Here is a 23,469-nt window from a genome sequence, read left to right on the forward strand (position 1 = left end):
CTGATTAAGAAATAGAGTAATGAATCAGTAGATTAGGTCTGGTTCAAAAGAAACTACAATAAATGACTATAGTAATCTAATGTTTGACAAATCCAAAAACATTAACTTCTAGGATAAGGACTCACTACTTGAGAAAAAAAAATTGTTGGAAAAATTGGAAAACATTATGGCAAAAACTAGGCATAGAACCGCATCTCACACCCTACATAAAAATAAAATCAAAATGGGCACAGGATTTAAAAATAAAGGGCAACTTTATAGACTAAGAAATACTCTATCTGATCCATGGAAAAGGAAAAAAATTATGACCAAACAAGAAATAAAATATAATATTCAAAATAAATGATTTTGACTATATTAAATTAAAAAGGGTTTGTACTAATTAAATCAATGCTGCCACAATCAGGAAAGCAGAAAACTGGGAAACAATCTTCACAAATAGTTATGAGAAAGATCTCATTTCTAAAATCTATAGAGAATTGCATCAAATATAGGTTGCAAGCCAATCCCCAATTGGTCAAGATCAAAGGATATGAATAAATAGTTTTCAAAAGAAGAAATTAAAGCTAGATACAATCTGATGAAGAAAATGCTCGAAATCACTGATTAGAGAATTGCAAATTAAAATAATTCTGAGGTATCAACTTACTTATCAGACTGACTAAAATGAGAAAAAAGGGAAAATGATCAAAGTTGGAGAGGTTGTGAGAGCACTGCAACATTAATGCATTGCTGCTAGAGTTGTAAAGTGATTCAACCATTCTGGAGAATATGGAATTATGCTCAAAGGGCAACAAAAGTATTCATACTCTTAGACCCAACAGTTCCAAAACTAGGCCTATGCCCAGAAGAAATTATAAAAAATTGGATAAGTCCTACATTTCCAAAATATTCATACCATCTTTTTGCAGTGGCAAATATTGGAAATTGTGGGGATGCCTAAAATTGGGGAATGGTTAAATGAGTTTTAGTGCATGAATATTATGGTATACCATTGTTCTATAAGAAACTGTAAATGATAGGATTTTAGCGAAGCATGGAAAGAATTACAGGATCTGATACTGAGCAAAGGGAGTAAAACCAATAGAATAATACACACATTAAGAACAAAATTGTGAGATGATCAACCCTGATGGAAGCAGTTACTTTCATAAGTTCAGAGAGTTAGAACAAACCTATAAGATGGTCTATGAACAATGTTATCCCCATTCAGAGCAAGAAAAACAAAATAAAACTAGGCAAAACACTTTTAAAAAAATAGCTTTTATGTATTTCTTTTTCTTTTTTGCTTTTTTTTTTTGCAAGGCAGATGGGGTTAAGTGGCTTGCCCAAGGCCACACAGCTAGGTAATTATTAAGTGTCTGAGACCGGATTTGAACTCAGGTACTCCTGACTCCGAGGCCGGTGCTTTATCCACTATGCCACCTAGCCGCCCCTTATTTCTTTTTCTTAATCCTAATTCCTCATACCAAAAATGGTTAACCTGTAAACTTGCTTAACACAGATGTGTAACTACAGTATTAATCTGACTGTTCCTCACCTATGGGAGGGGTTGGGAAGGGAGGGTGGAAGAAATGTTTGCAACTTAGGCATATAGATAAAAGTTAAAACAAATTTTCATAGCATGTATTTGAAAAAGTAAAACATTAACAAAAAAACAAAAATTAAAAAAATTAACTAAAAATTTAAATAAAAAATTTTAAAAATAAAAATGTTTAGCTCTCTCCTGAAGAATAGGTGGCACAGTCCCCAAAATCTTGTGTTTGGGGGCAGATGCCTGGTCACTGGCTTTCTATTCTGGAGGCTTAGGTGTTGGCTGCTTGTTCCCTGAATTAGAGTAACCTGAGAGTCTGGATCCTGTTGAATCTGAATTCAAGGGATGCTAATACACCTCCTACTGGATGACTGGCTCCCTTCCTGCTGGTTTACTGTGCTGCTTGGTCTGCTGAGCTGGGATCCAGGGAGGCTAAGATTCCTGCTGGCTTCCACACAACTGGTCGGGGCGGGGGGCTGCAAATCCCTTCTAAGTAAGACAGACCTTGTTTGAAATCCCTGCAAGATATCTTGAGCTGAAAATTCAATTCATTCTGGCTTTTTTTGAGGATTCTATCCCTTCAGACTCTATTTAGAGGCTTCATTCAAAGTTTTTTTCCCAGAGGAAAACTGGGAAATATTCAGTCAGTTTCCTAACATCATTCTAACATCTTTTCTTTGCCCCTAAGGATGTGGAGAAAAACTTTTTTTTTATCTACTATTTATTTCTGTTCCTCTGAGGTGAGGTTCTGTTTTATTATGTAGAATAAATTTGGAAAGCCAAAAGTTTTCTCATTACATCATTATCTTCTAAGAATCTTTTCAAAAAAGCACAATTTATTGGAAGTGCTACTTTTTTTAATGTCAAATCTAAATTTGCCTCTGAGTGGTTCCATACATCACTACTAGTTCTATACTTTGAAGTTAAATAAAAGAAATCCAATTCATTTTTTTTACACATGACAATTTTTCAAATATGTCTGGGCAATTATGATATTCCCCTAATAATCCTCTTCATCAAGTTATACTTTCATAGCTTTGTTAATACAATTTCCAAAGGTTATAAACTCAAATTCTATAAAATTCCTTTTATGACACAACTATGGTGTTAATACCTAAACCAGGAAGATCCAAAACTAAAAAATGAATTTTGTTGCAAATTTTTTAAACAACATATTAGCAAGGAGATTATGGCAGTTATCCATAGAATAATATACTATCACCAGGTAGGATTTATATCCAGAATGCAGGGTGGGTTCAATAACAGGGAAACTATCAACATTAACTATTTCAATAGCAAAACTATCAGAAATCATATGACTATCTCAAAGATAGTGAAAAAAAAATTTGACAAAATACAGCATTCATTTCTATTAAAAACACAAGACAGCACAATAATAAATGGATTTTTTCTTTAAAATAATAGCATCTATCTAAAATCATTGGTAAGCATCATATGCAAAAGAATACTTTCCAATAATATCAGAGGCGAAACAAGGATGCCCATTTTCACAATATTCAATATTATTCAAGAAACACTAACTTTAGTTATTAATAATAAAAGAAAAAATTAATTAGAATAGGAAATGAGAAAAAAAAAACCTTTCACTCTTTGCAGATGATATGGTGGTATGCTTATATAATCCAGTAAAAAAAAAGAAACTACTTAAGGGCAGAGCCAAGATGCCAAAAGGAGAAGAGCCTCTCCTAGGTGTCCTCACCATAATATTTCAAAAAGCATAAAATATATGACTCTTAACTAATTTTTTGAGAGACAGAACCCACAGAGGGATCCAGTGAGGCAATTCTCCAGACCAAGGTAACCCGGAAAATAGTCGAAAGGCTCTGCTCCATGGAGTTGGAGGGGTGGCCCACCAGAGTGAAGGAACTTCAGTCTTCAGGAGGTAGCCCCAGGGCATCTGGAAGCCACAACTCACAATGGCAGGGCAGTTTCCAGACCTACAGCCTGAGAAGCACTGGGTACAACTTAGAAGATCACTGGGGGACCTCTGCCAGAGTGAGCATGTAAAGCCCAGTCCTCAGGGCATTCAGCTAGCTGTGGTGGCCATGGCAGCCCAGATCCAGTACATGGAATCAGGCAGAGCCTGTAAGCAGGAGCCCCCAGGAAACTATGCCTTAAGTGCTCAGCCTAACAAAGAGAGGGGAGTAAAGAGAGATTTCCTAGGTCTGTCTTCTGTACCTGGAACAGGACTCTGGGACTCTGACCACATTCAGATCCTGATCACAGTCTAGGCCCTCCATAGAACAGCGCCCCCCCCCAGCTCAGCCCCATGGCATAGGGGTGCCCCTGTGGTCATACATACACCAGGAGGGAAGACAGAGTTTCACACACTGATATCCTTGAGCTGGGGCTGTCCCAATAATACTCAAAAGTTCAGGATGCACCCCAAAACAAGGCACAAGCTGGAGGAATGAGTAAACAGAGAAAAAAGAGGAATACCATTGAGAAATGTATTGTCTATGATCCCAAGAAGAATGAAAACACACAATCTGAAGAAGAGGAAGTACAAGTTTCTGCATCTAAAGACTCCAAAAAAAAAAACCAGAAATTGGTTTTATGCTATGATAACACTTAAAAAAGATTTTGAAAATCAAGTAAGGGAGATAGAAGAAAAATTGGAAAAAGAAATGAGATAGATGGAGGGAAAACATGAAAAAGAAGCCAGCAGCTTAGTCAAGGAAATCCAAAAAATGCTGAAGAAATTAACATGCTAAAAACCAGCATAGGTCAAATGGATAAAAGAGTTCAAAAAGTTATTGAGGAGAAGAATGCTTTAAAAAGCAGAATTGGCCAGATGGAAAAAGAGATAAGAAAGCTCTCTGAGGAAAACAAATCCTTCAGATGTAGAATTGAGTTAAAGGAAGCTGTTGACTTTACAAGAATTCAAGACACAATACTTCAGCACCAAAAGAATGAAAAATTAGAAGAAAATGTGAAATATCTCAGTTAATAAACAACTTATCTGGAAAACAGATTCAGAAAAGATAATTTAAAAATTATTGAGCTCCATGAAAGTCATGATCCAGAAAAGAGCCTTGACCTCCTTTTTAAAGATTTTCTACATGAAGCGGAGGGCAAAATAGAAATTCGGAGAAGCCACCGATCTCCCCAAGAAAGAGATCTAAAAAAAAACAACCCCCAAGAATATTGTAGCCAAGTTCCAGAACTCCCAAGTCAAAGAGAAAATATTACAAGCAGCCAGAAAGGCACAATTCAAATATCATGGAGCTGCAGTCAGTATCACACAGGACTTTGCAGCAACTACATTAAGGGCTCACAGGACTTGGAATATAATATTCTAGAAGACAAAAGAGCTCAGAATGCAACTGAGAATCTACCCAGAAAAACTGAACATCCTCTTCCAGGGGAAAAGATGGACTTTCAATGAACCAGGGAAATTTCAATCGTTTCTGTTGAAACAACCAGATCTGAACAGAAAGTTTGATCTTCAAATACCGGACTCAGGTGAATCATAGAGAGGGTGTAGGAGAAGGGTAAAATTTGAGGCACTTGATGATGATGAACTACATGTATTCCTGCATAGAAAAATAATACTGGTAATACTCATATGAAACTTCTCATTTAATAGAGAACATAGAAGGAGCTTTTATAGATAAAGCACAGATGAGAGCTGAATTTGAAGATATAAGATATTGTAAAAATGGAGTCGATGTCTAAAAGGGAATTGTAATGGGAGTAAGAGAAAAGACAGGTGGAATAGGCTAAGATATTTCACATAAGATTTTTTTATTGTAAGGAGCTATTGCAATGACATGAAGGGAGGAAGGTGAGGGGGGATGAAGGAACCTATGCTCTCATCAGAGATGGCTCAGAGAGGAAATGGCATATATACTCAATGAGGTATAGGGATCTAGAGTAAAAAGGAAAGAAGGGGGGCAGGGGGAAGTGGGGGATGTTATTGATAGAGGAGAGTGTGGACTGTGGGAGAGAGTGGTCAGATATAACACATTTTCTTTTTTACTTCTTGCAAGGGGCTGTAATTGGATGGCCTGTGTGGAACCACAGGGCCGTGTGGTTGCTGGGCCTTAGGGATAGTAGGTGGGTTCAGGGCCTCTTGGTCCCAGGGCCAGTGATCAGTCTGCTGTTCCACTCAGCTACCCTACAGCACATTTAATAGGGACAGAGGGGTGGTTAGGTGGTACAGTAGATAGAGCACTGGCCCTGAATTCAGGAGTATCTGAGTTCAATTCCATCTTCGGACACTTAATAATTTCCTAGCTGTGTGGCCTTGGGCAAACCATTTAACCCCATTGATTTGAAAAACCTTAAAAAAGAAGAGGGACAAAGTGAAAGGAAGAGAGAGAAATATAGTATATGGTAGTGGGGAGGGATGAATGGAGGGAGTTGCGAACAGCAATGGCAACAGTGGAAAACTATGGAAGTAGCTTTTGTGATGGACTTATCATAAAGAATGTGATTCACCTGTGATAAACCTGGTGGTGTTGGAATACAGATTGAGGCACATTTTTTATTGTTTTTTTTATTTTTGTTCTCTCTCCTTTACTTTATTACTCATTAGGGTCTATATTTTTGGGGGGAGGGGGTATTATATTTACTCTTAAACAAGAATATTTTAGTAATGTATTTAAAAAATCATTTGTACAAAAATAAAAATAACTAAATTTTAAAAAAAGAGATGGCTAGGCTTAGACTCCAGTGAGTCAGACCACAGGGAGCTGAGGGCATATTTATCCAATGCCAGGTGCATCTGGCTCTACCTTAGAGAAAAAAAGTGACCATCCTGAAAAGAAGAAGAGAGAAAAAACACCACTATGAAGATCTTGCTTAAATGCATTTCCATAGTAGATTTGACATGGCTGATGCTTGGGGAATGGTTTAGCACCTGACTCCAGGTATTCTCCAATATGTAAGTGGCCCCCCAAGGAGTAATTAAAACTGAACTGATTGAGTATGGGTAATATTCTATGCACTAGTCTTTCTGGTCCCAAAAGGCATGACCTTCAAGTTAAATATGGCCATTTCCAGTATGACTTTCATGAGCAATATTGCTTCACCACCTTCCCTTCCAGTAGGTTGGGAGAGCTAGAAAGAAGAAAAAAATATTGCTAACTGAAATAACAAAACAAAATAAAATTAAAAGAATAAAATTGTATTAGCATCACAAAAACTACTTGAAATAATTAACAACCTTATAAAATTTCCAAGATATAAAATGAATCCATATAAGTTATCACTATTTCTATGTATCACCCAAAAAATCTAGCAGCAAGAGAGAGAAAGAAATTTTATTTAAAGTAACTGTAGAGAATATAAAATACTTGAGTTTACCTGCCGAGACAACCTTGGGTACTATACAAATATAAGTACAAAACCTTTTTCAGACAACTAAAGTCAAATCTAAACAGCATACAAAATATTGGCAGATTGAGCTAATATAATGAAAATGATATTTTTATCTAAATAATCTACTTATGTAACATCTTATCTGTCAAAGAACTAAAAATATTTTATAGAGTAGAAAAAAGTAATAAGAAAATTCATCTGAAGGACCAAAAGATCAAGAATATCAAGGAATTTACTGATAAAGTGAAAAGGAAGGTAGCCTGGCCATACCAAATCTAAAATTATATTATGAAACAGCAGTAGTCAAAATTATTTAGTATTGGCCAAGAAATAGAGTGGTGGATTAGTGGAATAGCTTAATTTCACAAGACACAGTAGTAAATAACCACAGTTTTCTACTTTTTTTGATAAACCCAAAGATTCTAGTTTCTGGGATAAGAATACAATATTTGCCAAAAACTTTTGGGAAAACTAGAAAATAGCATGGCACAAACTTAGCATAGACCAAACTCTCATTCCCTATACAAAGACAAGGTCAAACTACATCAAGGATTGAGACACAAAGAGTGATACAATAAGTCAATTAGAAGAGAAAGGAATTGTGTTTCTGTCAAATCTATGGATTAAGAACATAATGAAAACATTATGAATTCCAAAGTGTATAATTGTGAATATATTACATTGAAAAGTTTTTGCACAAACAAAACCAGTTCAATCAAGATTAATAATATATGCCTTTCATTGTTGAAGAAGACTATAACATCAAGGAGATGCCATGACAAGCACATGAATTGAATTTGTGTAAGGGGGTGCTATGCTAAGTCACCAGCCTCACTTTCCCCTCCAGAATCATTTCGTTTCAATGACCAGATATGAATCAGAATGCCTGGACATGGCCCAGGATTAGAGGCAATCAGGGTTATGTGACTTTCCCAAGGTAATAACTGACAAGTGTCTGAGTCAGGATTAGAACTTCCATCCTCCTGACTCCAAGGCCAGTGCTCTATCCATTGCACCAGAAGGAAAGTAGAATGCTGGGAAACAATTTTGACAGTCAGAATATGTGACAAAGTTCTCATTTACAAAATTTATAGAGAACTTAGTCAAATTTATAAGAATTTTTTAATTAATATATATATATATATAAATCATTATCTATAAAATGGATATGATCAGGCAGTTTTCTGATGAACAAATTAAAGCTATCAATAGTCATGAAAAATGTTTTAAGTCACAATTAATTAGAGAAAGGTAAATTAAAAAGAACTCTGAGGTTCTACCTCACATCTATGAGATTGATTGATATGACAGAAAGGGCAATGATAAATATTGGAAGGGAAGTAGAAAAACTGGAACACTAATGCACTGTTGGTGAATGTTGGAGGCCCTGCTGACCCACGGAGGAGTGGGGAAAGAGTTACAGAGTTTTGTGACTGAAGGCTGTCTATTTTAAATGAAGAGACAGGATTCTGACAAGATGGAAAAGAGTTTCTGCTTTATTGAGCCATGCAGAAACCACAAGGTCCCTTCTTTATCTAATCCCCTGAGAACATTGAATTCTTCTCTTGTTCCCAGGTCATGCTGTATGTACTGGCATATTAAGTGAGTCATAACCACATAAATGCTTATCTTCCAGGAACATTGTATGCTTAGAGAGTAACTGCTTAAACTTCTTGGGATGGAGAACTGAACCAGGCATAGAGAGCAGGCTCCATCCGCCAAGAAGATTTACTCAAGCATCATGGTCAGATACTCACTTGCCTGTGGTCCTCAACATTTCCCCCTTTCTTTTGTTGAAGCTTAAGGAGATGCAATTCTGTTCCAATGGAACTCATGGCCTGGTTTCAGCAGTGGCAACATAAGCAGAACAAAGCAGCAAGCCAGGAGTGTTAATATGATCAGAGGGATCAGAGATGAGACAAGAGCATAAAGCCAATGCATAGGAGTCCATTCTTTCAAAGAATTTCAGAGATTCTCAACAATTTCATCTCTTTCATGCTATTTAAAGATGCATTACTAATTTGTCCAATGATATTATCCAATGCTTGTATATCTAAAGTTACAGAACTATTTCCAAATGCTCCCAGCAAACGCTCTTTAACTTTATCCCATTCATAATTAGATATATTATATTTTACTGTGGTAACACAAAGGAATACATATCTATAATAATATTTCATATTTAATCTATTCTAACCGTAAAAGTTCATTCCCTTCTGCAAGCATTACTTCCTTCACACTGTCAATCAACACGAGGAAGTCCTTATTAATTCTGTCCAATTTCTGTAATACTTTAGTTACATTTATTTGCAATTCTATAACAAATTCAGCAGTTTTTGCTCCCGTCTTCAAAGCTGTGACTGATACTACAGCAAGCATAGTTTCAGGTTTATTTGATCCCTTCATGTTTTTTGGTCTCCTGCACCAACTTGCAGGGTGTCTTCTTCTCTGTCTTCACTGTATCTGTAGTCCTCAGTCTCTAGCGCCTTCTTGCAGGGTGTCTTCTCTTCTTCTATTTTTCTTAGAGGTGTTTGGTACAGGTGAAAGGCTTTCTGTGGGACCAAAACTGCTGGTTCTCCATTACCTGGGGAAACACAAAGAAATCCTTGCCCCCATGTTAGTATTGTTCCTGGCCCCTGCCAAGCATTAGTGATAGATTTTTCCATATAATGTGTTTGTTCCCAGGATTCCTGGGGTCTTTTTTTTTTGATTCATAGGTTTGGTTCTTGTTCTCTACTCCTTTTTTAACTCCAAAGTGCTGTTCAACCAGTGTAACACCTGAAGTGTTACATGAAAGAAAACTTAAAGTACATAATGCCAGAATCAACTTGTTGGTAGGGGTCATAACCTTATCTCCCCCTTTCTTTTGTTTTTGGAGGAGTGCTTTCATATCCCTATGCTTTCTTTCCAGTTGGTCTTGTCCTGACAACAGTTTTGGCACACTTCCAGCCTCTACCAAGGCCATTCTTTTCCTATCTATTATAGCATTTCCATTAATTCTTTTTCCTCCTATGTCTCTGGAGAAGTCATACAACATTTTCTAACTCCTTAATTCAGTTTACATGGATCTTCAGATTACATTGTTCAATAGATTAACACATTATAGAATTATCCAATTTGAAGAAAACATTAAAATTTACCTAGCAATTGCTTTCATATCAAACTTTTCATATTATGGGGTTTAGACTTTCCAATCAAGTCACTGCCAGATAATGCAGTAGCAGTTTAATGCAATTTTGAGATTGTTACAACCTCATTTAAACACATCTCCATTTGAATTTTTAACTCTCTATTCTTTTTTTAGCATTGATTTTTAAAGGTCCCCAAATCCCCAAATCCATCATTTTACATATACAATGTCAAACTTGCTGAAACTTTCTGTCCATATGCTTTAATCAATTTCCATACTTAACAAATGTTTCAAAAACCCCAACTGTCTCTATGCTTTGGTTCACTTCCCATTTCTTTCAGAACCTGTTTCTCAGATATTACAACTTACATTTTCCATTAATATTCTGTTCCACTATTCTTTTTCATTAACTCTTTTTTACTTTAGTTCATACAGTTCTGAACTGTATCCCCATAGTTTATTTAAAACTTTAATTTACAACCATGAAAAACCATATACATGATTCCACTTTTCACAATACATTTTCCATTCAAAGGTTTTAATATTTAACACTTCTTGATTTTAACTAGTAAAACTTTTAAGAAGGCAAACAATCACTAAAAAATGTGACAGTCTAATTGGAATATCCTATATTCCCTTCTTCATCTAGAGTAAACCAAATAACTTCTTTTGAAAGGGGACAGTCATAAGTCTTTTCTGAGGGAGAGATGATCTGTTCTTAAATCCTCACTTATCCCATAATTTTCTGTAATAAATAACATTATCAGAATCTGTATTAATAAACTCATGAAGCTATACTGTTATCCTATCAGTCTGGTAAAAAATTAACTATTTAGCTTCCTCTTTTTATGAAATTGCTATATTTATGTTATATAAAATTTGTCAAATTAAAATAGCATTTTTTATGATTTCTTTATTTAACAAATTTTTCTATATGATAATACTGTCTCTTTTAAATTCCCTTTTTAACATTTTTTTACCCAAGTCTTCATAAAACAATCCTCTCTCTCTCTCTCTCTCTCTCTCTCTCTCTCTCTCTCTCTCAGCTAGTCCATTTTCTAAATAAGTTCCTTTCTTCTAACTTCAAGGTCCAGAGATAAGAGCCAGAACTGCAAGCAGACAAACAGCAGAGAGGACAAAGGAGGTTGGGGGAGGGCAAGCATTCTGGTAGCACAGAATCACAGTGAAGAAATGAGTAAGAGAAAAAATCAGCACCATTTTATCATTTTAATATTCAGTTATCTGTTTATTCAAAATCACTGTGATTTGAAGCCAACTGAATTAAGTTGCTGTGATGTCAATTTTAGTGAAGCCTTGAGCTTCTCTGGAGAAGGAACAGTTCCTAGTATATCATTCATATAATGAATAATGCACAGAGTGGTCTCTGATAGGCTGAAGAGCTTTATCTACATAAAGTTGATACATAGTTGGACTATTTTTCATACCCAGTGCGAGTACTTTACACTGATATCTTTTATAAGGGCTTTGTAGAATGGTAGATGGTATGGAAAAAGCAAAAGGTCTGGCATCCTGAGGAGTAATAGAAATAGAATAAAAACAATCCATCATAACAATAATCAAAATTTTCCATCAATTGGGGACCATATTTGGAGATAGAAGCCCAGGTTGAAGATATCCCATAGGTTCCATTTGGGCATTGACCTGTCTCAGATTTGTGAGCATTCTCCATTTACCAGACTTTTTCTTAATAACAAACCCCAAAGAATTACAAGGACTATTTGATTCCTCTTTATGCCCTTGTCCAAGTTGTTCTTGGACAATTTTCTCTGTAGTTAAGGTCCACTGTTCCACCCATATGGGTTATTCATCTTTCCATGTTATTGATATGGGTGTGATTGATATAGGTGTAAGATGTTGAGGCTGTTTGTCAGTGACCCCCCCCCCACATCAGAAATCCTGTGTTGTGAGTGTTAGCCTCATTTTCCTTAGTATGTCATGACCCTATAAGTTAATAGTTAGGGTTGGTTAACACATAAGGTTGTATAGCTTCTCTTTTTCCTACATGCTCCCATGTTAACTTCCAAGTATTTAACTCAGGGGAAGGAGCTATACCTACCCCAATCATTGGTATGTCTGTATGGTAAAGTGACAAATTCTTTGTCAGTCCCTGTATCAATAAGGCCAGTGAAGTCCCTGAATGTTAATGGCTAAAAGAGGCTGAGAACTTTTTACAACTTCAAGGTCCATAGTCTCAATTTTTTCTCCCAATAAATCCACATTAAAGGTATTGGTGCCCACAGAGGAACACTTTTGAATCATATCTGCTATTGTGATATCATTTTTCCTACCTGCTAATGCCCTTTTGCAATCATTCTTGCAATACTCCCTAGCTAACTGTCTAATCGAAATGTCTGCAGTTGGTCCCTCCCCTATGTCCCTAAGAATAGACTGTGTGAGGTGGGCAAGAGAGTCTGTAAAACTTTCTTGCGGTCCTTGTATTATTTTTGTAAAAGATTGTCCTTTATCTCCTTCCCCGGGTGGGCTGCCAAAACGTTAGTTGCACATAGAGCTACTTATTGGTATCCAGCTACCTCATTGCATAGTTGCCTACCTACAGCCTAATACTGTCCTGTAACAACTAATAGCTCAAAACAAAATTAACCTGCTATTGTTCATTTTGAACTGCTTGTTGTCTATACTGTTTTTGAAATTTGGAGCAACAGAGCATGTAATCTCCTGGTTCGAAACATGTCTGAGCGACCTGCCTCCAATCATGAGGAGATAAAATAGAATAAACTCTTTGGTCCAGGAGATTTCCAACAAATATGGTGGCAGGGTCATAATCAAAAGAAGCTTTTTTATCTCCTGGAGCATTCTGATATCAAGAGGCTCATGATTCCTCAACCGTTTTCCCAGATTTTTAGGGTCATCAGTCTCTAAAAGTCAATGTATGTGGAGCCCTAGATCTCAGGCCTCTTCTCCCTTCTCCCAGGCTTGTCTAAACACCATTTCTAGGGATGTCTCTTCTATGTTTTGTCTTGGTTTTTCCCTTGGGGGTGTGGAGGGCTACATACTGGTGTAAGAGGGGCAGTATGACAACAGAGGAACAATGGGGTAAATAAGATCAGTCTCTTTGCCACTACCTCTTGTTTATTTTCTCTTTTGGCCTTTTTATTTGTCTCTGAGGCCACTTCTCTTGATTCCCCTCCTCCCTCATCTACCTATGCCCCTATATTGAATCTACGAACTTCTCTATAATGCATAGGATTCACCAGGCATAGTCTTATGACATTATATAATTGGAAACAATGGACAGGGAAATTGTCAGATCCTACTGACAAGAAATATTCTGAGAGCTGTTCCCCAACCACTTTCCATTTTTCTGGGTTTAAGGTTCCCTCCTTGGGTAGCCAGGGAGATGTGATCTCTATCATATGTAAGAATTGTTTTATGTGATTTCTTACGACTATTAATCCTCAGTGTTCCATATATTTCAAAAGGACTTTCTCATACTTCTCTTAGCAAGAGCCGCTTAATTTGGATTTGGCCCATGTTTGTTACTACTTTGCTCAGGAGGAAAGTGAAGGGGATTGTATGAACCTTCCCCTTAACTTAACAGAAGATCCTGTGTTGTTGTTGGGGAACAAGGGAGGCTTTCAGTCAAAACTAAGGTGAGCTCCCAATACCCCACTTAGCTTGGTATCAGTGTTCTCAGTGCCCCATGTTGGGAACCAGAAGGCTGGGGTCCCCACCGACCCCTGGTGGAATGAAGAAAAATTATAGAGTTATATGACTGAAGGTTGTCTAATAAATGAAAAGATGAACTCTGACAAGATGGAAAAGAGACTCTGCTTTATTGAACCATGCTCAAGCTTATATATTGCAAAAACCATGAGGTCCTTCCATTATCTAATCCCCTGAGAACACTGAGTACTTCCTTTGTTCCAAGACTGTGCCCTATGTACGGACATATCAAGTAGGTCACAACCACATAACCACTTATGCTTAGAAAGTAATTGCCTGGGACGGCTAGGTGGCATAGTGGATAAAGCACCGGGCTTGGAGTCAGGAGTACCTGGGTTCAAATCCGGTCTCAGACACTTAATAATTACCTAGCTGTGTGGCCTTGTGCAAGCCACTTAACCCCATTTGCCTTGCAAAAAAAAAAAAAAAAAAAAACTAAAACAAAGTAATCGCTTAAGTTTCTTGGGATGGAGAATCAAACCAGGCATAGAGAGCAGATTCCTTCCACTGAGAGGGTTTATTCAACCATTATGGTGAGAGACCCACTCACCTATGATCCTTAACAGGTGGAATTATAAATTAATCTAGCCATACTTTAGAGAAATTCAGAAATATGTCCAAAGGGCAATGAAATGAAAATGTGTATATACTCTGATCCAGAAATAACTATACTATGTCTGTATCCCAAGAGAACAAAAAAGACAGAAATAGATCAACATATATGAAAATATTCATAGCAGCTCTTTTCTATGCTGGAAAAGAATAGGAAATTGAGGAGATGCCCATTAATTGGGGAATGGCTCAACAAATTATGGTTTATGGAGCAGAAGGGATTATTACTGTTCCATAAGGAATGATGACCCTCTTTAAATTCAGAAAAAAAACTGTAAAATTTTCATGAACTGATATTGAGTGAAGTGAGTAGAATCAGGAATAAATTGTTCACCTTAACAGCAATATTGTGAAATGATAGACTATGATAGATTTAACTCAACTCAAATAGCTATCAAAGGCAATTCTAAAAAGACCTGTGGCAGAAAATTCCATCCATGTCCAGAAAAGGAACTGTGGAATATGGATGAAGATTAAAATACAATTTCACCTTTTCATTTTTTTTTACTTTTTTCTTCTTGTGTTTTTTTTTAACCTTTTTCCCCCAGATTCTTTTTTCATAACATGACCAATATAGAAATATTTGTAACATGATTGTACATCTATGTCCTATATTAGACTATTTGCTGTCTAGGGTAGGGGAAAGGGAAATATTGAGGAGGGGGGTAGGAAACTTTAACAATTAATGTTGGAATATAAATTAATGTTGAAAAACAAATTAATGTTTCTCCTTCATTTTTGAAGAAAATCATGACATCAAGGAGGTGATGCCATTACAAGCACATGAATTGGATTTGAGTGAGGAGGAGCTATACAGTCACCAACCTCACTTTCTCCTCCAGAGCCATTTGGGTTCAGTGGTCAGATTTGAATCAGAATGTTTGGAAAAAACCCTGGATGCAAGGCAATCAGGATTAAATGACTTAATCAAGATCAAACAGCTAGTAAGTGACAAGTGTCTAAGGCCAGATTTGAACTCCCTTTCTCCAGACTTCAGGGTCAGTGCTCTATCTACTGGGACACTTAACTACCCTCTGTCCACTGGGTACTGACTCTGGAGTCAGGAAGATGGGAATTCAAATTTGGCCTCAGACAATTGATAATTACCTTGTTGTATTACCTTGAGCAAGTCACTTAACCCCCATGGCTTTAATTGGAAAAATAAAACAAAAAAAATGAAACCAGCAATCTACAAAACAAAATGTTTTCAAACAATCTTTTGGTCTGTCTTGTCAATTAGACTTCCAATTATTTTGGATTATCTATAATTATTTTAAATAGAATTTCTCTATCCCTGTTTGTTTTTATTTGTAGTATATTTTATTTTAAATCCTAAAATGTTTCTAAAAATTCTTAATTTTCAATAAATTTCCCAACCAGAGGAAGAAAAAAAACAAACAAAATACACAGGAAAAAAAACAACCCTTCAGAATCGAAAGAACACTTTTTGAAAATTACCTCATGTATCTTTTTCCCTTAATCCTAATCCCTCATGCCAAAAATTACTAATTTTAAACATGTTCATCAAAATACATATATGTAAAATGGTAGCCTGATTGTCTCCTGCTGAGGTGGGGTGGGAAGGGACGGTGGAGGGAAATTTTGTAACTTAGAAATATGCATGTTCATATGGATGAATATAAATACATTTAATTATTTATTTAAATTAATATTTTAGTTAAATCTCTAGGATTCTCTGAATATAACATCATGCAATCTAGAAAGAGTGATAATTTTATTTTATCATTTCTTATTCTAATTTCTTCTATTTATCTTCTTTTATTGCTAGAAATATTATTTTTGTGCGAGATTGAAAATACTATTGATAATCAGTATTCCTATTTCAATCTCTGGTTTTATTTGGAAGGTTTCTAACTAGTCCCCATTACAGATAATGTTTGCATTTGGTTTCAGCTAAATATTGCTTACCATTTTAAGAAATTTTTCAGTTTTTTCTATTTTCAGTTCAATAATTCTATAATCAGTTCAATAATTTTCTTCATTTTTGATGACTCAGAAAGTCATTAGTATCCTCTTATTCAGTTCTGATTTTTAAGAAATAATTTTCTTCAGTGAGTCTTTCTATTTCATTTTCCCTTTGTCTGGTTCTGATTTTTTAAAGACTCTTCTTTTCAGAAATTTTGTTTTGTTTGCTTCTTTAACCATTTCACCAACTCTGATTTTATGAGGACATTTTCTTGTATATATCTGTACCTCTTTTTACAAACCTGTTGATTCTTTTCAAAGTATTCTTATATCAATCTCATTTGTTTCCACATTAACTCTCATTGTATTTTAAAAATATTTTTGACATCTTTAAGGAATTCTTGTTTGGTTTGTATATGATTCATATTTTTCTTTGTCTTTTTTTTGTAAATATTTTTTGACACTGATGTTTTCTTCTGAGTTTGTGTAGCAGTGATTTTTTTTTTGTTTTGCTTGTTTGTTTTCTTTTGTTTTGTTTTTGTTGGCCAGGTTATTTTTTGGTTCTTATTCATATTTCTAACTTATTTCTTGACATTGAATTTCATATCAAAGTTGTATTTTGCTCCCTGGGTGAAGGGACATTGTCAGTTTTTTATACTTCTATTTTTCAGAAGTAGTTCTGCAGGTATGTATTTTGTTCATCCTTCAAGGTGATATGATCCAAAGCTATGTGAGGTTATTAGTCTTTTGGCCTGTGTTCTGCTCCTTACCTAGAAAGGGACCTTATTCTCCTTTAGCCATAGATGTTTGTACTGTTTCCTGTTCCTCATTCTTTTGCAGCTCCAACTATTAGCTTTCCTTTCTATCTTAGAACTGAGACTAGTCTTTGTTTTGTTGTGACTGATCACACTCTTCTAGACCCCAGAACAATGATCAGGACCCTTGTTTCCCTGTGACACAAGCAGTGCTTCTCTTTGCCCTGTATCTGTCATCCATAACTATGTGTGGGTCATTCAGGCAGCCAATCTGCTATAATCTCTGCTCAGTTATCTGACTCCCTACTATCTCTGTCATGATAACACTTGGAACAGCTGCTGCCATTGTTGTAGTCACCAGTAAGACTTATCACTGTTGTTGATAAGCACATGCTCTGCTCTGGGAAAATCTTCCCTGGTGTCATGGATGTCTCTGTGTCAAATTACTAAGTTGACCTTAACTTTGAGGCATTATTTTAAAATTGTTTGGATGGGAATGTTGGAAGAGTTAGCAAAGTTCATGCCTATACTCCAAGATTTTGACTCCCCTTTAGGTTTTTGTTGTTCTTTAGTGGTTTGTATGTTGTCTTCTTCATTTCAATAGCAATTTTCTCAAAGTTCATATATTGTATTTTACTTAGCTTAGTAGAATAGTTAATAAATGCTTATTGAGTTATCAATTCCTCTATAAATGACTTGATGATTTCTGATGACAAGCTAATTAAAAAAGGAATATTACAGTCTGGCTCTGAGTTACACATCAGAGTACCAAAAATTGGTATAGCAAATTAATAGTATTTGTAAAAAGTGTCTGAGGCTGAATTCAAACTGCCATGCTCCTGACTCCAAAGTCAGTGCTCTATCCACTTGCTCTACAAATGGTGAAGTAGTAGAGCCTTGACCTTGGTGTCAGAAGGACAGGAGTTCAAATCCAACCTCAGTCATTTACTAACCTTGGGCAAGATACTTAATCCTTATTGCTTTGCATCCAGGTCTGTCTTCAGTCATCCTTGATTCATATCTGGACCCAGGTGCCTTTGAAGGAGAAAGAGTCTGGTGACTTAGTGAAGTGCCCTCTCACTCAAATCCAATTCATGTGCTTGTCGTGGCCTCACCTCCCTGAGGTTATGATGTTCTTTGAGACTGAAGGACAAAAAATATTAATTATAAAAAATAGGTTATTATAATCATATGTTTTTATTATTTTGTAGTTTTCATATACTCCTAAAAAGGGAATTATACTCCCCCCAACTAAAATTTTTGAAGGAAAAGTTTGTATTATAGATACAAGGCTGGAACTCCACAATATCTAGTCCAGTATTCATTTATAAGACTAGAGAAGTAATTTGGTAAAGTGAAAAAAGGGAGAGACTTGAATTTTGAAGACAAACCTATTGACTCCAATAAAAGCATTTTTATCTGTCATTCTACACTACTATTGAAGATGTATTATTGTTCTATAGGAGTCCTAAGTTAGAGATAAAAGAGAAATTCAAAATTAGAGGGAGAAATGGAGACAGAGGAGAAGTGACAGACAGAGATAGAGATTAAGAGTCAATGTGTAAGAATCAGACATAGAGAGAGGGACAGAGACATACAGAGACAAATAGAAAGACAGATGATAACAGACATATCGTCAGAGAAAGAGAAACAATACTGAAGGACAAATTGAAAGGCAGGCATATAGACACAGACAAAGATGCAGAGAGACATAGACAACAGGATAGTGGTAAAATTCCTAGTGAGAGGAAACAAGTAGAGAAATTGAACTTGAATGTAAAAGTATCAGCTCCTCTTTAAAGATTAGATCAAAGAAGGAGAGAACTGATGAAGATATGGAGAGATTTAGAAATAGATATAATGGTTTTCTCGGTATTGGGATAGATAGCTAGAGAGCATTATATGAAGAATGCCTGATGTTAGCTACTTCTTAAAAGATGCAAAAGATTTGTATCCTTCAAGCCAATAGAATAGCAGATTAACACATTCTTTTCAGTAATGGTAGTGGTCAGGTAATAATTATTTTAAGGAAAAAAAAAGAATAAAGTGAGATAAGAAGAGAGGAAAGAATTCATACCAGTCAAAAATATAATCATAAACAAGGAATAAAATAGTCTAAGTATTACTGTTTATGAGCAGTGAGACCAACAAAAATAAAATTTCACCAAATTTTTCTCCTCAATAAAAACTTATGGAAAAGGAGAGGATAATAAATATATTGGGCACTCAACCAATCGCTTACTTTTATGTCTAATAAAACACACTCTAAAAATAAAATCTCTTTTTTTATACTTATAGAACTTAAAAACTCTCCTTTTAAAATAATGTTTTATTTTCTACTTGAATCTGGAGGCAATCGGGAAATAAAATAAAAACTCAGACCCAATTTTCTTCTTTTGTAATACTTGATGTTTTATTCAAATATTTATTTTATTTTAGCTATTACTATTCAAGAAATATAATGCTAGTATATTTGTTGACAAAATTTTTGTTTTTATTGTTTTAATCATACTATATATTAAAGGAAGATAACTTTTAAATGATATGACTCTGGAGGTTCCTGATTCTGGAGAAGTTCTCTGAATTTCTTTTTAGCTTTCTTTGGTACTTCTTTCTCCACATCTCTGATTGTTCTGTCAGTTATGTTATAAAAGAAAATGTGTTGCTTTCTCTGTTTGTTTCCTGATCATGTTACTTCATAGTGTATGTATAATGCTGACTTCTGTCTTTGTAGTCATGTAGACAGGACTACCATAGAAAATGCAATAGTTCTTTTGCTATATTTTTGAGGTGATATTACTATCCTTTTTCTAGGATTAATTTCTAATTATTTTATTTATTTATTTATTCATTCATTCATTCATTCTTTCATTCATTCATTCATTTATTTATTTTTGCAGGGCAATGGGGTTAAGTGATAGCTAGGCAAGTATTAAGTGTCTGAGACCACATTTGAACTCAGGTCCTTCTGACTCAGAGCCAGTTCTCTCTACACAGTACCACCTAGCTGTCCCTCTAATTCTTTTAGGAAAAAATAATTTAAAAAAGAAGAAAAGGCTTTCTGATTTACATTTGGGAAAAAGTCTTCAGCAAAACTTGCATTGAAAATAGAAGAAAAGATTTAATAGGACATTAAAGCAGATCATATTTTCTAAAATTAGAGGTAACAATATTTGTCCTTTCAATATTTTGTTTTGCATCTTCTATCTCAAATATTTCCATTACACATATTGCTCCTATCCACAAAGACCTCTAAATTTATTTTATAGTAATTATAGACTATTTTTCCTTAATTTTTTAGATAACTTTAACAGCAGGAAATTTTCCAATATTTAAAAATTAAGAAATCATATTTACCCTTGTTAGAGGGAATTTAGAGTTAATTGTGTGTAAATCATTTATTGGAAGATATATTAATGCTATCTAAAAATGCAATAAAAAATTTCAGCGTGAAGTGGAAATGTCAAGCTAATTACCAGAGTATTTTTACCCCTTAAGGATTATTACTAGAAATACCAAAAATAGTATTGGGTTTTATAGAAGAAAACTTATCTCAAAGATCAAAGAGTAAATTCAAATGCTATGTCATTCTTCCTTATAAAATCTGTACTTTACAGGTGAAGAGATGATTTTTCCTTCATTGTCTTGACTGGGAACAAAAGTTTGACTATCTTAATAAAATAATGACAAATTTAGACAAGGTAATATAACTAACTGATGCAGAGGTTTGACTAGGGCACAATTTTCTAGGACACACCTGGTAATGCCTCAATTAAATTATTTTTATAGAATCAAGGCAATTCAGTCTTGGAAGTTAATTCTGGGGTCACTAACCTCATTGCTGAATCACTGAAAACTCATCCAGTCTATTATATTTAAATGAATGCATTCTGTTTTGCTTCCCCTTGACAAAAATTCCTTACCTTTTTTCTCTTATTCTGAATATAATAATTATATTACCACTATCATTACTGAAAAAAACTGTGGTAACCCACTACTTTACTAACTATTCTTCATAATCTCTTAAACTCCACAAATCTAAATTCATTCCCAAACCTGGAGTCCCTTAAATGATATATATTACTCTATTATGATACAATTTCCTTGAGGAGAGAAGTATATCACTTTTTATATTTTACTCACTTAAATCAGGGCAGTCAATTATGCAACCTGTTGGTTACATGTGGTCCTTATACAGCTCACCTGTAGGTTTACTAAATTCAATTAAACTACCACTAAAATGCTTTATCAAAATATATTGTCCATTGTTTCAATGAAAACTTTTAAAAGTAAGGCTGTCAGCCCCGATCTAAACCTTATGCAAGTCCTCTGACATATTGGGTTCTTATTGAGAACTTTCTGATTGATTGCTTCATCTAGACCAATATTTTCTTAAATGGACATTACTTTACAAATTACCTAGCAATTGTTTTTCAAACTTATTTCTGAAAATCTATAGGCATTAGGAACTTACAATATTCAATGTAACATATTCCACTTTTGGAAAGGTCTAATTCATGTGTTTTTTTAATTATTTTAAAATATTATATTTAGATGGAATTATAGATAATTCATATAATGTTAAGTATTTAGTAGGTGCAGTAATGTATTGCAACTTTAGTGTATATTCTACTTTACTCTTTAAGTAAAGACTCCTTAGGATTAGCTCTTTTCTCACTTCTTGTGTTGATAACTCGTTCTTCAATTGTAACCAAAATAAAACAAGACAATTAAAGACCAACAAAAATGAAAACCAACAATGAAATTTACATAAGCAAATCTCCATGACTGATTTATTTATTCAATGCTTCCTGATGGCATATATATGACTGAATTCACACTGATGAGAATCTTCTTGGTATTTCTTGAAAATTATAACTGCTTTCCTATTATGTTGATATACTTAGAAAATCTTAGAAATTTGTCTAAAAACCTACTTGAAAAAAAAAACTTTGGCAAAGATGCAAGATATAAAATGAACCTACATAAAGTATCAGTATTTACATTACCAATATGTCTAGAAGCAAGAAAATGAAAGAGAATTTCTATTTAATGTAACTATAGAAAAAGATTAAATATTTTGGTGCCTATCTGCCAAGACAAACCAGAAACTATATGAACACAATTACAAAACACTCCTCACACAAATGAAGACAGATATAAATAATTGAGAAAATGTCAATTGTTCAAGGGTAGGCCAAGTTAATATCATAAAAATGACAATTCTATCTAAATTAAATTAATTATTTATTGCCACATCAAAATATCAAAAATTATTTTTAGAGTTATAAAAATGTAACAAAATTCACAGAGGAAGAAAAGGTCTATAATATCAAAACAATTAATGAAATAATGGAAAGGAAGGTGGACCTATCTGTACCAAATCTAAAACTATATTATAATGTGATAGTAATAAAAATTCTTTGGTATTGGTTAAGTTACACAATGATAGATCAATGAAATAGATTAGATACAAAAGAAACAGAAGTAAATGATCACAATAATCTACAGTTTGGAAAAATCCAAAGACTCTAGTTTCTGGGATAAGAACTCACTATTTGACAAAAACATATGGGGAAACTGGAACATAGTATGGTAGAAATTAAGCAAAGATCAACTCCATCTTATATTTTATTATAAAATAAGGTCCAAATGTATAGATGATATAGACATATTGGGTGATCCTATAAATTAAATAAGAGTGTAAGAAACACTCTCTTCATCAGATCTATGAAGAGAGGAGTTTTCCAATAAAATGGGCTAAAACAAAGATGTCCATTATCAAATTTACTATTCAATATAGTACTAGAAATGCTAGCAGTAGAGGAAGCTAGGTGGCACAGTGAATAGGCCCTGGAGTCATGAGGACCTAAGTTCAAATCCAGACTCAGACATTTAATAATTATCTAGCTCTTTGACTTTGGGCAAGCACTTAACCCCATTGCCTTAAATAAAAAAATTAAAAGTTAAAAAAAGAAATACTAGCAGTAGCTATAAGAGAAGAAAAAGAAATTGAAGGAATCAGAAGCAGCAATGAGGATGCAAAACTTTGACTCTTTTCAGATGATATGATAGTATATTTGTATGATAGTATATTTGGAAAACACAATAAAATTATCTAAAAATCTCCTTGAGGAGCAGCTAGGTGGTGAAGTGGATAGAGCACCAACCCTGGAGTCAGGAGGACCTGAGTCCAAATCCGGCCTCAGACACTTAATAATAACCCAACTGTGTGACCTTGGGCTAGTCACTTAATCCCATTGCCTTAAATCAGTAAAATTAAAACAAACTCCTTGAAACAATTAACAAATTCAGCAAAGTAGCAAGATTTAAAATAAACCCACTTAAATCATCAGCATTCCTATATATGCACAACGAAAGAGAAATTCCATTTAAAATAGCTATAGACAACATTAAATACTTGAGATTCTACCTCCCAAGACAAACCCAGGAACTATATA

This window comes from Macrotis lagotis, chromosome X (genome assembly GCF_037893015.1).
Source record: "Macrotis lagotis isolate mMagLag1 chromosome X, bilby.v1.9.chrom.fasta, whole genome shotgun sequence".
NCBI classification, from domain to species: domain Eukaryota; kingdom Metazoa; phylum Chordata; class Mammalia; order Peramelemorphia; family Peramelidae; genus Macrotis; species Macrotis lagotis.